Source organism: Stegodyphus dumicola, chromosome 7, assembly GCF_044657685.1.
Source record: "Stegodyphus dumicola isolate Sdum_Otavi_A_Nest chromosome 7, ASM4465768v1".
Taxonomy (NCBI): Eukaryota; Metazoa; Arthropoda; class Arachnida; order Araneae; family Eresidae; genus Stegodyphus; species Stegodyphus dumicola.
The window spans coordinates 16,170,859-16,191,316 of record NC_140774.1 but is presented as its reverse complement, the minus strand read 5'-3'; the positions used below and the strand labels follow the sequence as shown (position 1 = coordinate 16,191,316).

Below are 20,458 nucleotides of genomic sequence, written 5' to 3'. Positions count from 1 at the left end.
ATATATATATATATATACCAACTTTGTTACTCGGCTTGGTGAGCTCAGGGTTTTTTTTTTATATATATATATTCTCATATTTTGGTAAATTGCCAAACATTTGCTTTAAAAAATGATTGAATTATGTTGTTCTTATCTTCCAGTTAAGGTTTTTATTCCTTTAGTTAATCTGCATGCAATTCGAGTGGGACCCAAAGTAAACTTTCATTTTTGTGTACCGAAAACTGCTTTGTTGCCTGTTTTCCGAATTGCTTGTTTTTGCGTAGAAACTTTAATTTTAATTGTAAAAGTTGGTTTATTAATTGTTTTAACTGTACTTAGTGTTTTATTTTTCTGTATTTTTCCACTTTTAATGACGATATTTTGAGGTTTTATGTTTTTTTTTTTTTTTTTTTTTGTGCTTTACCGCGAATTCAGACTAGAATTAATTGAATGAGAAGTATATGTCTAATGAAATTCGAGGAAATAAAGTTTAAATGAAATGCAGTAAAAAGTGTGTACAATTTAATATTCCTTACAAGGAAGTCATGTGGTGTACACATCAGATTTTTTACTATTCTTTTCATTAACGTGAATGGTATCTCACTATTATTTGATTGCAAAATTTGAGTTACACTTTTAGCTAGTTTATCACCCCATTTATTGCCACTTATTCCAGCATGAGCCGAGGGTCCACTGTATGACAACTGCAATCCCTTTTGTGGCTAGAAGAAAAAGAGTTCTTCTGCGATATTCAATAATTTTTGATTCTGTGACATTATTTCATAAGCCTCTTGAACGGCTAAAAAGGAATCTGAAAAAAAAAATAACAATATTTTTTAGTTGGACTTTTCTAACAATAATTTTTCAGTTGCAACTCTAACTGCTTTCAGTTCTGCATCGAAATTCATCTGAAATGTATCCAGAGAAGAAACATAATGCAAAAAGCTCTGAAAACACAAAGTCTGTGAGATATATTTGTAGATATGTATTTATAAACACACATAATTTTTTTCTTTTGACAGATGAAAAGAGTGAGTTTAAATTTAAATTTACCCTACTTAAAACTTGGAATAATAAATTTTCTCCTCTATTCCTTGAAGTACTGGCTACCTATTCGGACTACTTCTCCCCCCCCCTCCAGCTAAGCGAATCTACGTGACGGCAAACTAAATGAAAGCAAGAAAGGAGGAATAAGCCTTTCATTAACATGTTTTTCTTAAACAGGTGCTGGAAACATTTTTTTTTTCCCCTCAGAATGAGAAGATTTCGATGCAAATGGAAAATAACTTTCTCTGTGACTTAGAGAAAACAATTATGGAGTTTAGCAAGAACGCTATTATGTTAATTAAAATTTTACTTTCACTTCCGGTTGTGAGAACTGGGCTTTGTTTAGGTCATCGTTTATCATTTAATGAAATTCGTTCAATATTCTTTTTGAAACAGGATGATTAATTTTTATGAAATGAAATACGTTTATTTTATGATTAATTTTATACTTATTCACGCTACCGATTCAATATTTATGAAATATTCACCCGCCGTCGAGAAATAAAATAAAGAAAGAAAAGGAAATGTTATTGTTGCATTTTTGCTTGAATAGGTAATAGCTTTTTGTCTTTAAAAATTATGTTCAACTATTTCACATTGCGAAACATACGGAGGAATACTGTATCAATTCATCTACTGAATATTTTGAAATAAAATGACTTTTGATTAATTCAGTTACGATAAAAAGAAGAGCATTCATATGCAATCGGTATAAAAAAATGGGACAGTTCTATCTTCCGGTCTACTGGGCCGATCGAAGAAATTAAATTTGTGTTTTTCGGTCTCGAAAACGTGACTTAGGATACATAGATTTACACAGGGTGTATAACAAACTTTCAGGAGAGATGTGGGAAATCACATAGGAATGCATGGTCAGAAACGCTTTCCTGGCGCGGTAGTGAAGACACAAAAGTAAGAAAGAAAGGACACGAAAAGGACACACGAAGTGCGAAAACACGTTTATTGTTCGGAGTACAACAAAAGCAAAGAAAAAACATCAAAGAGAGACAACGATCATCATGAAAAAAGGTGTTCGAAATTACAACCGGACCGTGATGCAAGAACCTTGCATCATGCATCTTCCATTCGTGATGCAGATCTTCCATGCGCCAGAGAAGTGAGGGTCGTAATTTCGAACGCCTTCTTTAATGACGGTCGTTGTTTGATTTTGTTCTTATTTGGAGGTTTCTGCTGTACTAAACATAACAAAACATGTTTTATTTCACTGTCTGTGTCCTTCCTTTTTTCCGTTTTGTGTCGACACTACCGCGCCAGGAAAGCGTTTCCGACCATGCATTGCTATGTGATTTCCCTTGCCTAGGTGTACTCTGTCTCTCCGGAAAGTTTGTCACCGCTGTACTGATACACCCTGTACATAGCATTTACATGTAAGGATGAAATTTCAGTGTAATAAGAAGGATTCTTCTCACTGAACGAACAGACAATCCAACAGCAGTTGCATGTTTGCGGGCAGAGCGCTGAAAGGATCACACCACAGAAAGCCTTACCTTGCTAATGTTTTTGGGTGACCTTGCTGGCTAGGAACACGACCACGAGGCGCAATGTTGAAATGGGTATGAAATGCACATTGCGTTGCGAATATTGAGCGACCGTTAGAAAAGTATGCCTTGACAGCGAGCGCGTGCTTCACCTTCGTCCACTCCATGTCGCTAACTAAACCAAGCGGAGCTAAACTTTACGCCCTCCTTCTTGAATATGTCTACCCCCCTCTCGAAACAACCGTCGCTTCACGGCGCCAAATTTAAATAAGCAAGTTATTGTGTCCCACCCTGTATTTATTATTTTAAAGTTTGACTTGTTTAAAGTATGAGTAAAATTGCTTTCTTATATAATGTACAAATCGCGAGTTTTACCTGAAATTGAGAGAAACTACTTCTGCGTCCTGACATAAGACGTTCCTTGTGCCTTTTATTATAACATCACACACACACACACACAAAAAATTTAAATTTTTCTCCCAAATGGAATTAAGCAATCCAATGTAGACCAAAGAGTTTCTGGAAGACCTTTCATGTAACCATTCCCTTAATGCGACCTTGAGCCAGCTTACAATTTAATGAAGCACATAAATTTTAATCACTGTCAAACGATTTTGCTGAAACTTTTTATATAAAATCTACAATAATAAAATTTCTTACCACACGTTTCTAGGTGGCCTATATTACAGTACATGTCTTAGTAGTTTATGTAAATGTTCAAAGTTTTAATGCTACTCATCTTCCAGTATTCTTCGAGAGTTTCTGTTTTTAAAAGAAAAATCATAAAGTTCGGCAACAAACACTTCCTTTCCTCAAACCAGAAGGAAAAGCAAAATCAGAACGATGCATGTAGTAATATCATAATATTAGCAGGTGTCAAAAGGCAGAACGATGCATGTAGTAATATCATAATATTAGCAGGTGTTAACTAAGGACGGTTACATTAGGCAGACACACTGCATTTGCATTGTCCGTAATGCAAAGGATGAAAAATCACAAGTGGGACAATAGACGTTCCCTTACTACAGTAGCACAAACAGAAAAATCTACCAAGAAGTCCTTAAAAGCTAATAGATAGATAACATTAACCAAGGATGCGTTATATTATGCAGCACACTGCAATTGTTCGATGCGTTATTTAACGGATGAAACTCCATTTTAACAACAACAGACTCCATTTTACTGCAAGTACAAAGGATAGGAAAACTTGCCAAGAAATATCTGAAAAGTTAAATATTAGCAGCTGTTAATCAAGAATGCGTTATATTAGTCAGCATATTGCATTTGCTCTGTCTATTGTGCAACGCATGAAAAATCCTGACTGGGACAACAGACGCTTCCTTACTACAATTGGCAGGAACAAAAAACTTGCCAAGATGTCCTTAAAAACTGTTTTTGTTCACTAATGCACACTTGCTTGACCTGTAGTCCACGAAAATCCTCGTGGCAAGAAGAGCAAGATACGCCTGCCGCTGGCAACAGCCTTGAGCACCTTACAGATAACAGTGCGATTTAGCTCAGTTCCGCCCACAGTTTTAATGGAGACGGGTCCGATGGTCTCCCACCCCCCTTTCCCTACCACAAACCTCTCGAGAGGACTTTCGGCTAGCCGGATATTTAGCGCCCCCACGCCGCACGGACAAATTTACAAACATCCATGCCTTCTCCGGGATTCGAAACCAGGCCCTTCGGCACGGCAGTCAGCGATGGTCGGCACGGCAGTCAGCGACCACTATACTGGTCGGGCGAGAGTCCTTAAAAGTTAATGCATGCATTAATATCGAAATATTAGCAACTTTGGTTAAAGTTACTAATATTTAAGAGGCAAATTATAAAGAAGGGTTATATTATATTTAGCTGCACATAGTATTTGTTCTCTCATATCTCTATCAAAAATCATAATGTGTCTTCGTTATTCGGAAACGTCAGACTGTTGGATTTCTTCCTAACATCAACCCAGATAGAATCGATATACCTCAGAAACATCTATATACTTACAATTGAACTTGTACCCATTCTTCCCTACTATTAGTCTCTCGCAAAAACCCGTGAATTGAGGAACTTTACCGAGTCCTGTTTTGCTTGCATACAGTAAAGAACTTAATTATTCGGTTATCAACTTAAGAAAAAGTGTCACCAGACAGCTGTGCTATATGCAGCAAATCCAGGAAAAATGTTATCCAGGTCTGGAATACAGACTATCAAAACAACAGTTGTTTCGGGTGTTACCATTTCGAGCGGCAGGATATAGTTTTTACGTACTTTAAAGGTAAAACATTAAAGCTAAAATGCTTTCAATGAGCACAGGTTTGATTATACGTATTCATATAAAGAATGTATTATGAAAGGTAAAAATAAATTAAGTAAATAAAATCTTAGTTTCGGTTTTCGCATATCAAGCAGTTTCATCAATGTTCTAGAATTTGCACCGAAAATGGTGCAATCTTCCCGTTACAATAGAAATGAATGCTTCATTGCTTTCCAGTACTTCTAACATTTCAAAAACTGAAAACAAATAAATGGCGTTAAAAAAACAGCTGGTCAGCTAAAAGAGAGATAAAAGAAACATTTGTTTTGTTTTAAATAAACAACAATAAAATTATTCTTTAAAAGTATTAGTAACACTAGATTAAACAAAGAATTAAGGGCAAAGAACATTCCATACTAGACAGTAGCTCTAACTCCTACCATTTACAAAATAATTTCCTCAAAAGAATGCGAGAAACATAAATCGTTTTAACTGATAAAGAAATTAAATGAAGTGAAGTGACGACTGATTGCTACAAAACAAGGAATACAGGAATTTTCAACGAACTAAGTTGGATTGAATAAGTTGCTGGTACTTCTGTAAAGTTTTTTTGGGTGGAAGGGGGGAGACCGAAGAAAGGACATTGTCTTATTCTTTAAAATGTATTTTTATTTCATTTTACTAATAAGTTTCTTTCCTTTTTATTTGCGTTCGTTTGTTGCATTTTTATTCCTTAACAGGTTGTCATTGTTAGTTTGTGTGAAAATACGACACAGTTCTATTTTAGTTATAGGATGAAAGATTCGTATCTGTTCTAGAATTAACTTCTCAAGTGTTAGTTTTTTAAAGGAAGTAGATCAAATTACCCTGTTTTAACATGACTCCTTATAATGCCCGTTATAACATGACACCATATAACGACGTACTGGATACTACGTTGGTATTACCTAAAAATGATGTTTAATAAAATGCGATTTTCAAATAGTTTGAACGCTCCACCAGTGGCTGAATGTTTACGAAATGTTCCCTATTTTTAAAATAGAGTATAATAGGATAAAACATATATATATATAATAAAAAATATGTAAATCAGCTTTATTTGGATATTTTGTTTCTCTTTTCTAAAAACTAACATTTCTGGACTGCGCCATTTCTAGTTTAATCCATGCCACAAAGCTTGTGTAACGCTAATGACGTAGTTGATTGGGAACCTAAACTTTAAGAACTAAAACCTTTCTAAAGCTAACCAAAACCATTCTCTTAACAGACTTCCATATTGGATAAATGCATACTTTTAGCTTCTCTCTGTATGTTGTTTGGACACAATTTCACTGGGCTCCCTTCCTATTACAAAAGTATCAAAAATGTAAATGTTCTGGAAATAAGCACGATTAGCGGGCAAAGTTGAATTGTGGCCACAAATGTCAATTTAAATAAAAATGGAATTTAATATTACTCGATTGCCAAATCTCCTAACCATTACGGATTCAACATTTCAGCATACTGCGCGGTCAAATACTACGTTCTGTGAATTGTATGTGCTTGGTAATCGGTATTTCTGCGTTTCTACATCTCAGTGTTCTTATTTTATTACTTCTCTAAATTTTGCTTTCATAACATATTATATATATAAACTCTGACTAAAGTATAAATAAAAATGTAAAACCCTGACTAAATAGCTTTGGCAAAATTGTTATGAAGAACAGGCGTTTCTAATTTTCAGAGATACAATTAATTAAAGCACTTAAATTCAATGCCTCAGCTAATTTGAAACGGAGAGAAACATAATTAATTTGGCTACGAAAAAGGATGATATCATTTATTAACTCTTCCTCTTCTTGAAAACGTTTTGAGTCTGACAATGATAATACTTTTTTTTACCTTAATGTATTAATATTGTGTATTTTTATTTTTAAAATTAATATACAAATTCAGTCCAATTTTATATAACAGATTCCACCAACTTTTAAATTTGAAATTTGAATTGTTTCAAACTTTCTATGATATTATACCTATTTTGTTTTAACTTCAAATAGTAAATAATTATATACAGAGATTTATAAGAAAAAATGAGGTAAAAACTAGCTAGAGCCGTAAAGAATATTTGAAATTCTTAATTCCTGATATATATATATATATGTGTGTGTGTGTGTGTGTGTGTGCGTGTAGGATAAAAAATATGTAAATCAGCTTTATAATTTATTTTAATAATAACCTCTTAAGTCCTCATTTTTAATTTGTGTATTTCTTCTCTGTATTCTAAAAGTAGTAGTAATAACTTTTCTGTACCGCGCCATTTTTAGATTAATCTATGTCACGTGGCTTGCGTAATGCTAATGACGTAGCTAATTCTGAACTCTGACTTAAAATTTTGAAAACTGAAACTTTTCTAACATAAGGAATAACTTCTCTTGGTCAGCTTCCATACTGGGTAATTGCACACTTTAGCTTCTACCTCTGTGCTGCTTAGACGCTACTTGGCTTTGCTCTATTTCTATCCTTATCAAAAGTGTAAATATTCTGGAAATAGACACGATTAGAATGCCTAGTATATTGTGGCCACAAATTTTAATTAAAATAAAAATGAATACTGAAATGAATACTCAGCTGCCAAATTTGCTAGTCATTAAGGATTCAACATTTTAGCTTTCTACGCACACATAATTCTTCCTCTTCAATATGGATCTACGTTCTAAGTTATCTACGTGCTACGGCATCAATATTGCGATGTCTTTTTCTCTTTTTCATTACACCCACATATATATAAAACTAGCAGCAGCTCTTAATTCCTCCTCTCTGTTCTTAAAATCGTAATAACTTTTCTGGACTGCGTCATTTCTAGATCAGTCTACGTCACACGTATTGTTGATGACGTAGCTAATTCGGAACCTGAATTGAAAATTTCGAGAATGAAACCTATCTCCTAATAAGCAATCCAAACCAAAATCTTCTCTTATTGAGCCTCCGTATTTAATTAATTGCGCACTTTTGCTTCTACTTCTGTTACCGTTAGGACGCTACTACGCTCGCTCTCTTTCTACCGCAACAGTATCAAAATGTAAATATTGTTGCGAAATAAACAGGCGCGGTGGGATGCTTTCCCGCAGAGCAGTTTTAGGGTTGCCATAAAATGGCAAGGGAATGCAGGGTTGCCACATTCGGCAGGTAATTGCCCATTTGGCGACATAATTGGCGATATGCTATGGACGGATGAAGAACCTTCTGGAACGAATTCTTATCGGTTTAGCCCAGAATAATCTCGAACCCCAGTCAAAAGCTATATAAACCCTGCTGGTCCGCAGTCAGTCAGTGTGCTTCATCGAGAGGGCGAGTGAGTGTACCTCGTCTAGTTAGTATCGAGTTGGTGTCTCGTCTAGCAAGTCAATCCCTGCAAAGTCATCTCTGCGATTTGACAGAAGGGCAGCGAGTGCTGAGTGCACCGAAAGAGTTAGTGTATCGCGGTTAGTGCGTCGTCGAGATGGCGTGTAGAGCTCCGGGAACTACTGAACCGAAGAGTCGGGAGCTGTGCTCTGTATGTCGTCGAGTGCATCGCGAGTTGTAGCGTGGAGAGTGTCGAGAGTACGTGGAGTTTCGAGAACGACTAAGCAGAGTCGGGAGCTGTACTCGCTTTGCAGTGAAGCTGTCTCCACCGTGATAGCCTGATAACCTGTAGGCTGTGTCACTGATCGTGTCGTGTTTATAGTGTTCATCGACGACTGTAAAAACGTGTTTTGGAGCTGTCCTGACAATACTGGCTAATAAAGTGTGTTTCGATACTTCATCAAGTAGTGTCGTCGTTATTGACTCCAAATCTACAAACCCCGTACGAACGTGAAGGAAGAAAATAACGTAACAACTGGTGTCACAGAAGAGAAAAACGTAACAATATTCTGGAACACAAGCACGATTAGAGCGCCAAGTAAATTGTGGCCACAAATGTCAATTGAAATAAAAATGAATATTTAATCTTCGTCTGTTGCTACGTTAGCTGTTCATTGCGGTTTCAACATTACGGATGTTCCTTTCAGATGCCATTTTGTCATTTCAAATAGCCATTAAATAACCGAAAAGAGATCAATGCTTTTTTTTATGCACAAGACCTCGAAAAACGATAAAAAAAGAAATTTCTCGGGTATCAGGTGTGTTTCTCCAAAATGTAATGGCTTCTTGAAAATATAATGGTCTAGACGTCAAAAGCTGATCAGAAAATTCATTAAATAGTCAGTTTCTTTGCAATGTTCCTGAAAATGGCAATTGTTTGAAAATGTTCCAAATCCCGCTACATGCTTCTTTTCTCGTCTGTTAACTGAATAGTTAAGTAGGGCAAAAGAAGAGCATTTGGTGATTGAAGTGATTGTTGAAATTGTTTTACAAGTAAACAAAGGGATAGAATTAAGCACCTGAAAGAATAAAACAGAGTGGTTCAAGTTTGGTTTGAAGAGCTTTAAAATGTTTGAATATTTATTTTGTTGATTCATGCGGTCTTTTGTAATAGATTTAAATATTTGTTTTTCTTTAAAGTAAAGTGAATCCGCTCCGTTCAAAATGCATTGTCGTCACTTTAAACGTTTCCTGGTTATGTAACACCTCTAAGCTGTTATTGTTGTGAAGTGAAAGCTAGAATAATAAAGAATATTTTCATATGTATTTACGCTATCTTATTAGGTTTTAATTTAAGGACGAGTATAATTTAAAAAAATAGTTTTCAGTGTAATTTTGTACTTTTCCCCTGTATAATAAAAGAAAAAATAAAATGTAAATTTAAGAATAGCATACTTAGTTTTTATTGGCACCGCCTCAAACGAAATGGCACTGAAGTCTTACATAAGTGTTTCAATTTATTTGAAAGTAATGATGCATATTTATGCATAATGTACTAAGCATACGAAAGTTACAATTAAGATTTGGGAAAACTTTAAGTTTTCTTTTTTTTTTTTTTTTACTCTAATATCGATTAAACTCAAACAGCGTAACGAAAATATAAATTTTGGATCAAAAATACACTCTGAGATTTAAGGAAAGTAAATATAATCTAGAGATATATTAAAATATATATTTAAAGGAAAGAATAAAAAAAAATTAAAGATACTGTGTATTCTACCAGAAAGTCGGATACAATAGTATGTAAGCTAAAATTCACATTAACATTTAGCTCCCGTTAACATTTATTTAAAAAAAGCGCCTTTGTGCGTCATATAAAATCCGAAAACTTTCAGATTCATTTCAGTTTATTTTCTCGAATTTCATTTCTCATTCAAATAATTCAGTTCTCTCTTTACGGCAAGGCAAAAATACATAAAAACTCAAAACATCTTCAATAAACATTGTAAAATACAGAAAAATATAAACCAACAAATGGAGTTAAAACGATTTAAAAAAATTTTTACAATTAAAATTAGAGTTTTTACGCAAAAGCAAGCAATTCGACAAGCGTGCAAGAAGGCAGAATTTTTTTGGTGCTCAAAACTGAAAGATTACTATTGGTTCCACTCGGCAAAAAGACACGGATGGTGCAGAATCTGACTTAATTCACTATTCTGCTGAGTTTCAAATGTAAATAAATAGCACTTCGTTAGGCTTAATTCCCCACTTAAAGTTTTAAATTGTTCATAATGCTAAAACTTTCAAACTAACTAAATGCATAAAATCCTTAACCGGAACATAAAAACCACATAATTCAATCGCTTTTAAAGCATAAAATGCAGAATTTTCCAACATATAGGAATGAAAAATCCTAAGCTCACTGAGCCAGGTAACAGAGTAGGAATACATATATATATGCATATGTATTTATATACGATTGGTGCAGCCGATTGCGATTGATACGAAAGCGGGAGACGCACAACTACATGTTATAACAATCCTGTGGAAAAAATTTCAACGTTCTGAACCTACTCGTTTTTGAGTTTAGAGAGATGCATACGTACGTACAGACTTGAAGGAAAAAAATGTTTCCTGATTCAATTTTAAATCTATTTTATAATCCGTTTTAACAAAATCAGTCCTTTGTTCTGTCCGTATGTACAGATGCCTCGCACAAGCATCGTTCATTTGCATTCGATAGCGGTCAAATGGATATTTTCGTTGAAATATGACACCGGAAAATTTTCGCGATTGCAATACTTCCTGTAGTAAGAAGTAAAAACTAAAATTAGGCGGTTGAGAGGATTCTTTTGCTTTTACTATTTTAAGCATTTCTTAACTTTAAGAGCTTTTAAATTTCTTTACTTCAAATTCCTTTTATTTGTGAACCGTTTAGCTTATAGAATTTATGTTCTGATATTATTGCACAGAACAGGCACTTTTTGAAAATATACGATGTATTACATCGGACAATCGGATATAGGAGTTCAGTGAAGATGTAAACTGAGTGAAGAATAACTAACCATACTCCCATCTTTAGTAACTGATTACTAGTCCTGGATGTTACTAATAATGTCTAGCACATTATCTTTGGATATTTATAGGGTAATTCAGAAGTCGGTAAAAATAACGTTTTCTTTTTCCGTAAAAATAACGTTAGATAAAAATGACCGACACGTTGTTATTTTACCTTGCTCTTCTTAGACAAAGAAGGCAACCAGGCTCTGCGTGCATTCATATAATCCATTACTTAGACAGCGTGGGACTGAACGGTACCACGATATCGTGATTTTGACAAGGAAAAATCAGAAGAGGGTTCATAGAGAGCAAATGTTTTCATGAATTAAACACCTAACTTTTTTTTTTTTTTTTTTTTTTTTTTTGACATTGTGACTGTAAAAGAAAGATGAGCAAACTTTCCCTTTCAGCAGCGATAGTAAAATAAATTCTTTCTCTATTTTATACTTATAAAGTTACATTAAGGGAGTAATGAAAACGAAATGGTACATAAAAATAACGGTTCTTAGCACAGATATTTAATTATTTTAGGCTATTATAAAATAATATACACAAAATCTAATGAGGTGCCAACCGAAAATATCGCAGAAAAAACAATGTAAAGGAAAAACGGAGTCATACTCTGACAATGTTTCATATGACTTCATTTAAAAAGAAAGGAGAAAAACATCGCAGTTCTAAAATATCGTCCTAAAAATTAAAGTACCTAAAAATCATCGCATGATGGTAACATCGTGTACATGTTAAAAACATTTTCCGAGAATGTGAGAACAAGAAGTAGTAAGTAACATAATTATTCTATATTTCATATTTTTGTATTATCTAATAAATGTTTTCTATAAAAGCAAGAAGAAAATTTAAGCATTTAAAATCCCGAAATCAGAAAAATTAACACTATGTAGAATTTTAAATTTAGGCTACTAATTATTAAAAGTCATTCATTACCTGAACTCTTAAAGACATACTGGGTAGATTTTCATCAAAAAATATAGCATTAAAAAGATTAGAAAGAGGAATTTACATAAAAATTTGAATTCTTCTAACTACTTTGCGTAGTACTCAATTTTACCAATTTCCAAATTTTAATGCTTAAGTTTCCTTTTTACTCTTTCAGTTTCTAAGGTATTTCTCCCCGCCTTCCTAGCGTGCCTTCGTGATGTAGTGGTTCTGCACGCTGGGGCGGTATTCCAAAGATTCGTGGTTCGATTCCCGGCTAAGGTGATTACACATTTTTCATCTTGCTTGCTTCTAAAAAATACCTAATGTCTCTAAGAGTTAAAATGATTAAGTGATTAAAAAACATGAAATGTACAGGTAAAAGAATTATTCATTTATTCTTGTGCTTGCAAATGACTACGCGCAAATTTACTTAAATTTTTACTTCCTTATACGAAGTAAAGGAAGTATCGGAATTGCAAAACATTTCCCATATCACATTTCAACGAAAATATCTATTTTGACCACTCTCGATTCCTTGTAGACAATTTTTTTGCGTCATGTCTGTACGTACGGATAGAATAAAGGACTATTTTTTCTCAAATTAATTTTAAAACGGATTAAAAATGGATTCAGAAGAGATTTTTTTGTGACGTCTGTACGTACGTACGTTTATTTAAAAAAAAAAAAAAAAAAAAAAAAAAAAAAAAAAAAACCACACAGAGTTTATAACTCAAAAACGATTAGGCATAGGACGTTGAAATTTTACATATGGGACTGCTGTAACATTTGGTTGTGCACCTCCCTTTTTGGTTGCAATCGGCCGCTCCGAACGTATATATATGTATCCGTCCACGGTCTTACCTGATTCGGTGAGCTCTGCTTTTTATTGTTATATGTTGGTAAATAGTGATTTTTTTTTATTATAAAAATGATTGAATTGTATTGTTCTTATTTTCTGGTTAAGGTTTTTATGCCTTTAGTTAATGTGCTTGCAATAGTTGTAGAATTATAAAAAATTTAAAAGTGGTACTAGGTCTAACGAGGCTGCCATTTTTTTACATTTGAAACCGTTATTTGAATAGTACTGATGCACCAACTTCCATGTCGTTTTGCCCGGTGGGACCAAAAGTTGACTTTCAGTTTTGTGAACCGGCAATTTTGTCTTCCTTTCCGTTGGTCGAATTACTTATTTTTGCGTTGTAACTCTAATTTTAATTGCAAGAATTTTTTAAACTGTTTTTAACTGTATTTGGTGTTTTAGTTTTCTCTGTATTTTACAATTTGCAAGGAAAAAGTTTTGAGTTTTACGTACTTTTTGGCCTTGCTGAGAAATTAGAACTGAAGTATATATCTCGAATGAAATTCGAGAAATAAGTTTAAATGAAATGCAGCAAAAAATGTGTATAATTTAATAGGCCACACGAGGTAGTCGTGGTGTACACATCATATTTTTTCCAGTCAGTAAACGCATATCTGAGATGTTTTCATCATGTGATGAATTTGTAAGATTTTGATTTTCTTCCTCGATGTTCTGTATGACGACGTTTCCCGACAGCGTTGTTTTTTTCACGACGTTTTCGTCAGCGATATTTTTGCCGTAGAGTTTTCACCTGTAACCGCTTCACGAAGTTTTAGTCTTATTGAGGAAGCCTTAGTCTTGTGGTTTGTATGTGAATGATTTAGATACTTACGTATTAGCTCAACAACCTTTGTAAGTCGCCAAATTCTGGCAATCATGAACATAGCATTTTTTCAGATAACCATGTGCATAACAATTCATCACTTTTAACAAGCAACGTCTCCATTTTCCTCTGTTTTTTTTTTTTTTTTTTTTTTGTATGTGTAATTTAAGTTCCAGTGGTTCTTTACTGATTAACCTTGACATTTGAATATCTTAAATTGATGACGAAAACTATCGGCGTAAAACATTTCCTAGAAAGAGCATACATAGTATTAAGTCCAATGAAAGCCCGAGAGAGGAGAAGAAAACAGTTTTATTGGAATTACAAGTTTTCAACGTTTACAACGTTTTAAGATAGAGTCATCTCAAGAAACTTTGCTGCTTCGTGGCCACTGCGATCCTCCGACATTCACCGATGGATTTCTGGTTCTGGGATTATCTGACATCTAAGGTGTACAGATCAAATTCACAAATTGACAGATGCAATAAAACGTTAAGTTATACGTATTACTCCTGCGATCTTACATTCCTTATTGTTGTCAACAGTCTAGGACCTGCATTGTGTTAGCGTCTGCGAAGGTGCGTACTTTGAAAACTTGGAATTCCAATATAAATTGTTTCTCCGCCATCTTTTGTGTTGCCTGTAGTACTTTACAATGCTCTTCTTGGTAAACATTTTACGTTTGCAAACATGTACGTTGCCATACATGTATCGTTCCAACATCATTTATATTTTCTCAGTGCAGTGATCAGTTTAAAAAGTGGGTGTTGCCTTTCAAAATTTTTTCACTGTTACCGTAATCAAAACAGCTGCATTCTTTTAAATCATCACAATTTCGAGTTTATACCTTCAAATAACAAAATCTGAAACTCTCTTTTGATTGTTTGAGCAGAGAGGCCGTTAGGATTTCTTTATGATCATCGTGGATTTCCGTGAAAAAGCAGAGACATCTAAAACACACTGGGTTTTAAACACACCCGAACATGGGCACCGCGAAGAACAAAATTTGAATTTCGAATTCGTTTCATTATCTGTTTCATATTTTGTAAAATTTTAACGAATTTTTGATTAACAAATTCAAAGATTTCAAATCGAGCTGAACATTGCTATCTCCATCGCGCGAGACTGTCAGTCGGAAAGTATAAAGATATGCTGTTTTTAAATATTTTGTGATTTTGCTGTTGTGTCGAATTTTATGCGGCGTATGCGCCAAGAACGTAATATTTAATAAATAAAATAAAGGAACAAACTATTAATGATAAAAAGACAAAAAAAGTGTAAAGCCATCTAAGTATGATGAACTGAAAAAACAAAATGTATGTTAACACTTAACGCTGCATTAAGAATTCTAAAAGTATACCGCTACGCTGCTTTTGTAATTTTGCTGTTGTTTTGTATGTGGCGTAAACGTGAAGAAAATGATGCTTAATAATAAAGCTTTTTAATAAAGCTTTTATTATTAAGCATCATTTTAAGCTTTATTATTAAACACCAAAAAAAAAAAAAAAAAAAAAAGATGTTTGTGGGAGTGAGTGAACAGCAGACTGACAGACAGTGAGCTGAGCGAGAGAGTGAAAAACCTTAACAAACCCTTTTCGTCTACCGTTTAAATCTGAAACTTTTCAGATTATTTTTATTTATTTACTTTCTATTTTTTGTAAATTAATGAATTTTCGATTAACAAACGCCAAAATTTACAAGCAATGCTTTGTATTCGCAACGTTTGATATTTGTCTTTAAAATACAATCAACAAGCTCACCGATTTAAAACAAATGTGTTACCTCTGCCCGCAATATAATATTTTTGTATTCCACGCGCCAGTATGATACAATTGTGAGATAGTATTTATTTTTTCTTTAATATTTAATAGATTTGTTATTGAGCGACAAATAAAGTAATTTAAATGCAGTAAATACAGTTCTTCATCTCTTTTATTTTTAATTAGGCGTTTGACCGAGCAAGCAAGTAGTTGGTTAAAGTTGTAGAGACATTAGGTATTTTTTTCGGAAGTAGGAGAGATGAAAAATAGCAAACGCCTTCGCCGGGAATCGAACCACGGACCCCTGAAATAACGGCCCAGTGTGCAGACCATCACACCACGAAGGCATGCTAGAAAGGCGGGAGAAATACCTTATAAAAAGTATTAGTAGTATCAAGAAGTATAGAAATAAAGAAGAGACTGGAAAGTTCCGCTTTTTTGTCTCCTTTCATTTGTCCTGAAGCACTAAAATTACATTGTATAATAAGAGATAGCAAAACAAAGAAAACTTTATATACACCAAAAGTCTAAATTCCAGACAATAAACGAAAGAACAATTTGAAGACAGCTTATTTTTGGGTCCAACGCCTTTTCTATGCGAAAGTGAAAGACGATAACGCGATAAAAGAAGTCGAAAAATAACACCCGCTCGGCGAAACTATACAAACAAAAAAGAAACTTAAAAAAAGGAAAATGAAACGAGCTTAATTTTGGCGTCTGTATCATAACAGACAAAAGTCATTGACTTTCCAAATAACATAACGGGGAAAAAAAGAAAAGCCGCCAAAATTCACTTTCGTAGGCTCGAGAAACAACAAAAGAAAAAGGTTCAGAAACACGAAAATGATACCGTTCCGCTACTTCCCCTTTGTGTGCTTTACTCCCTTCGCACGGGTGGAATATTTTAATTCCTGCGAACAACCAAAATGGCGGGATAATGGGATGAATTCTGAGATGTCGAAGGAGATAACCATTTGGAAGATTTTTTTATTTATTAGACGAGGAGTTATTTTCCTAATAACGTGATACTTTAACGACGTGGCTGATTTTTACGGTTTATTGATTTCTGGTGTATCGTCATCTGGAGGGTGACGCTCTTCTTTTTTTCTTTTTTGGTCCTGAAGAAGTGAATTAAGAAGTAGAAAATGGCGGCGCAAGGATGTGACTCTCCACTGAATTGATATGTGAACATTATGGGCTAGTGACACCAATACCTAGGAAGAATCGACATGTAGTTGGATAACACAATCATAATTCCGAACGGATTCTTGCCACTAATCGTAGGCTATTAGAGTGGATTATGATAGTTGGGAACGAGAAAAGTGGCAAAATCCAATAAAAAGGACATCACTGTTCAATTGTGGAGTATCAGAGCGTGGTACTTCTTCGAAAGCAATGGTCATCTTCATGTAAGTCATGGATGGCATTCAAAAACAGAAATAATGTTTCATGATAGTGGTTCCCACAGCATTTGCCTTCTTCCTTACTCTCTGGTAGTCCACTTCTGTTGATTGTAACACCAAGTAACGAAACGTTTGTGATTATAAATAAATTGCCAAGCAATAGAAGTTGCCAGGCATTGGCTGTTTGCCATCGTTGCTAAAGAAGCAAAACTTTTCCAAACATGAATAAGAAATAAAAACCACTTCGTCACAATTCACCGTTCTAAGGAGTGTTAAAGACTTCCTTCCTCCAAATAGTGAGCCTACCAGTGGCCCGTCGGTAAAGGTCGATCTGAGTTCCGATCCGGGCTAACGGGGTGTTTGCATAGTTAATTCATTTTCGAGGATCTTTCCATGTGTAATGTGAATACGAAGCATATTTGCTTATAAAGTCCTAAACGAAGATATCCCTCGTCTTAGGCAGATATCTTAAGCAGATAGTCCTAGTGTGTTTTGCCATATTCAAACAGCCTTACCCAAGGTAATTTACGTTAGTACAGATATCTGACGTGGACACCACATGAATTCCTTACGCGGCCTATTAAATTATACATATTTTTCGATGCATTTCATTTAAACTTATTTCCTCGAATTATTCTAACCAACGACAGGGTACGAGCCTTGAGCAGCATATACGTGACAGTCAAACTCAGTTCCGCTCCCAATTTTGAGGGTCAGCACTCCGGGGTATGGGTCCGAGAAACAGGTCTCCCACCCCTCTTCCCTCACCACCAGCAATAACCACTATAATCAGCACCTCCTAAAAGGAATATGAAGTTAAGTTCTAGGGGGTGCTGCTATAACCCTTGGGTGGCTGGAATACATTTGTATAAAGACTTTGTAAAAATAATTTTGCAAAGCAACATTTCGATATAATTACGATTTCTATAAATTACCATTAAATTTCAAGTTTTCTGTAGAATACCAACTGTATAAAGGCTTTGTAACGTTTCTATATCATTTTGGAAATCTACATTTCTACAGAACTGCCAATTTCCTTTAAATTAATTTAAATTAAACAAACTACCATTCTGTAAGCGCTTTATAAAATTTCTATATAATTTTGCAAAGCAACACTTCTAAAGAATTAAATTCTGAAAAAGCTTTCAAAATTCCTATATAATTTTGTAAAGCAATGTTTCTAAAGAATTCAGTTTCATGACACCTTTAAAAATTTCTGTAGAATTCTACAGAAAATTATTTCTATAAAGAATGACATGTAAAGTTCTACAGGAATTGTTTTTAACTCTGTTAGCACCTATACAAATTTTTCACAAAGGAAGCCTCACCCGGAAAGCCATCAGCGAGTGTCATCTTTATGTCATCTTCCTTTGTCATTTTGTGTGAAGTCCGAAAGTTCAGGTGCTCACTACAGGCCAAGCGGTAAAGTTGCTGAACACTGGTAGTTCGGTCTGGGTTCGAATTTGTTCGAATGGGGGGGGTTACATGAGCATTTTCATGGTTTTCCCCGTGTGTAACGTATATACGAGATTAATGAGGTGGATAAATCTGCCAATTTACCAAAAATCTTCCACGAAGGTATTCCTCCCCTTAGGTAGATAGCCCTCGAGTCTGCCATAATTAAAAACAGTTTTCTGACGTGCCTTGCCGTAGCTCGTAGCCATATTTGAAATTACACGGCCCAAACCCCTCAGATTGGTTCTGGAGGTTCAACCTTCTTCTCCGCACATCGGAAAGAAGGACACTATCGCCTTACGGCGACCCTGGTCGTCTGTTTGCTACCTGCCAGTAGCTCGAGCTGCCCTTCGCAAAAGGACCTTACCGACTGAACCCGGGAAGCTACCCCTGAGCTACTAGAATCGTTCTGCTCTAAGACCCGCCAGACCACCTGACTGGCCAATAAATGACCTTTCCGGGGCCTTCAGAACCAGTAGGTTCATAAATTTTATACGCCCACCAGCGGCCGAGCGGTAAAGTCGCTGAACACTGGTAGTTCGGTCCGAGGTTCGAATCCCGCGAACGGGCTGGCTGCATGGGTGTTTTCGTGGTTTTCCCCATGTGTAACGTGTATACGAGCCAGTTTCCCTTAGAAAGTCCTCCACGAAGGCATCCCTCCCCTTAGGCAGATAGCCCTAGTGTGCTTTGCCATAATTAAATACACACACATACACACATAAATTTTATACCTCCGTGGCCGAGACTGCCTAGGTGCAGATCTTAGCAAGGAACTTCGCAGAGTTCTCTACTTCGACCCCTGGGAAGGTGTTGTCATAATTAAATAAACTAAACCGAAAGTTCAGATTTCAACTCTTTCTGCTAAAAACACCAGCAATTACTCAAATACTAGCCAAGCATAAGCGCTGCAAAACATCTACGAAGCACAACAAATGACTCAACAATTCATCCATCCAACGTAAAACTCATTCAGTACTTGTTTGGAAACATGCCGCAGGATACATAAAAACAAAATCCCAATTTTAATCTTGTAACGGCTCCGCTTGATGACCATTAGGTAGATATAATTATGACTGACAGGCATGACGAATTTGGGTGTATGATTTCGCTATTAAAGGTGCACTTTCCATTTTCAAAGCCTATTATAAGCATCATCGTGAACCAGGCGAAGAAATGTTAATGTAACGACTGGCGCTTTCTGCGTGGGATTACAAAATAATAGACTTTTGTTATCACGCTTTTTGTTTATTTGCTGTTTTTTTTTTTTTTTTTTTTTTTTTTTTTTTTTTTTTTTTCCTGAGGGGGGAGACTTATATCCAAAAAGCGAATCTGAAGATTTTTAGTCACGACTTTTGTAATCTTTTCACTCTTTTAAACTACGTAAGTAGCGACAGTATTACTGTAAAAAGTTTCACTTATTCACGCATGTAAAAATTATCAGAAATCTACTATAGCAGCTTCTTGACATTCTTTTTGTCTTTCTCACCAACAAAACCTTCTACATCTGTATTTCTCTGTCATCTGTGTTCCTTTTACATCTGTGTTGTTCAAGAGTACACCACTTTTTTAAATTTTGAGTGTTTTGCTGATCACCCTAATCTTGCTGCCATCGAAAGTAATTTTTTAGGGCATGTTTCTACCAGCATAATTATATTTTAACCTGTAAGGCTGTACTTGATCTAGTAACATTGAGTAGACCAAAAACCCTACCGGACGTGAAGCGAATTATCACTCTGCCTAAAGCACTGACAAAGTAGTGAGAAGGTTAAAATACTCCTTTTATTTAAAAAGAACTTAGCACACAAACATACTCTCTTACGCTACAGTGTAAGCCAACACTCGTGGTGATGCAACTAAGCAGAGAACTTCAGTTTAAATCAAACGTTCACAGTAATCAAGGACTATACGATTAAATGTTACTAAAAACCGGCTCACTGCTCTTCCGGATTGTCAAATTGTCGGCAGCGACAGATTGCAAAGCCGAGTAATTACAACGATCAGAGCTGGCAGGAAACAAAACATCGTAGTGCGCACGCAATTAACATAAAATTCCTTACAAACC

At 35.1% G+C, this 20,458-nt stretch overlaps 1 protein-coding gene across 1 annotated transcript in view; it reads left to right on the top strand.

The window, feature by feature from the left end:
* LOC118184145 (protocadherin Fat 4-like) overlaps nucleotides 1-20,458 on the top strand; it is a 517,728-nt gene that overhangs the window by 34,468 nt on the left and 462,802 nt on the right. The window lies entirely within an intron of this gene.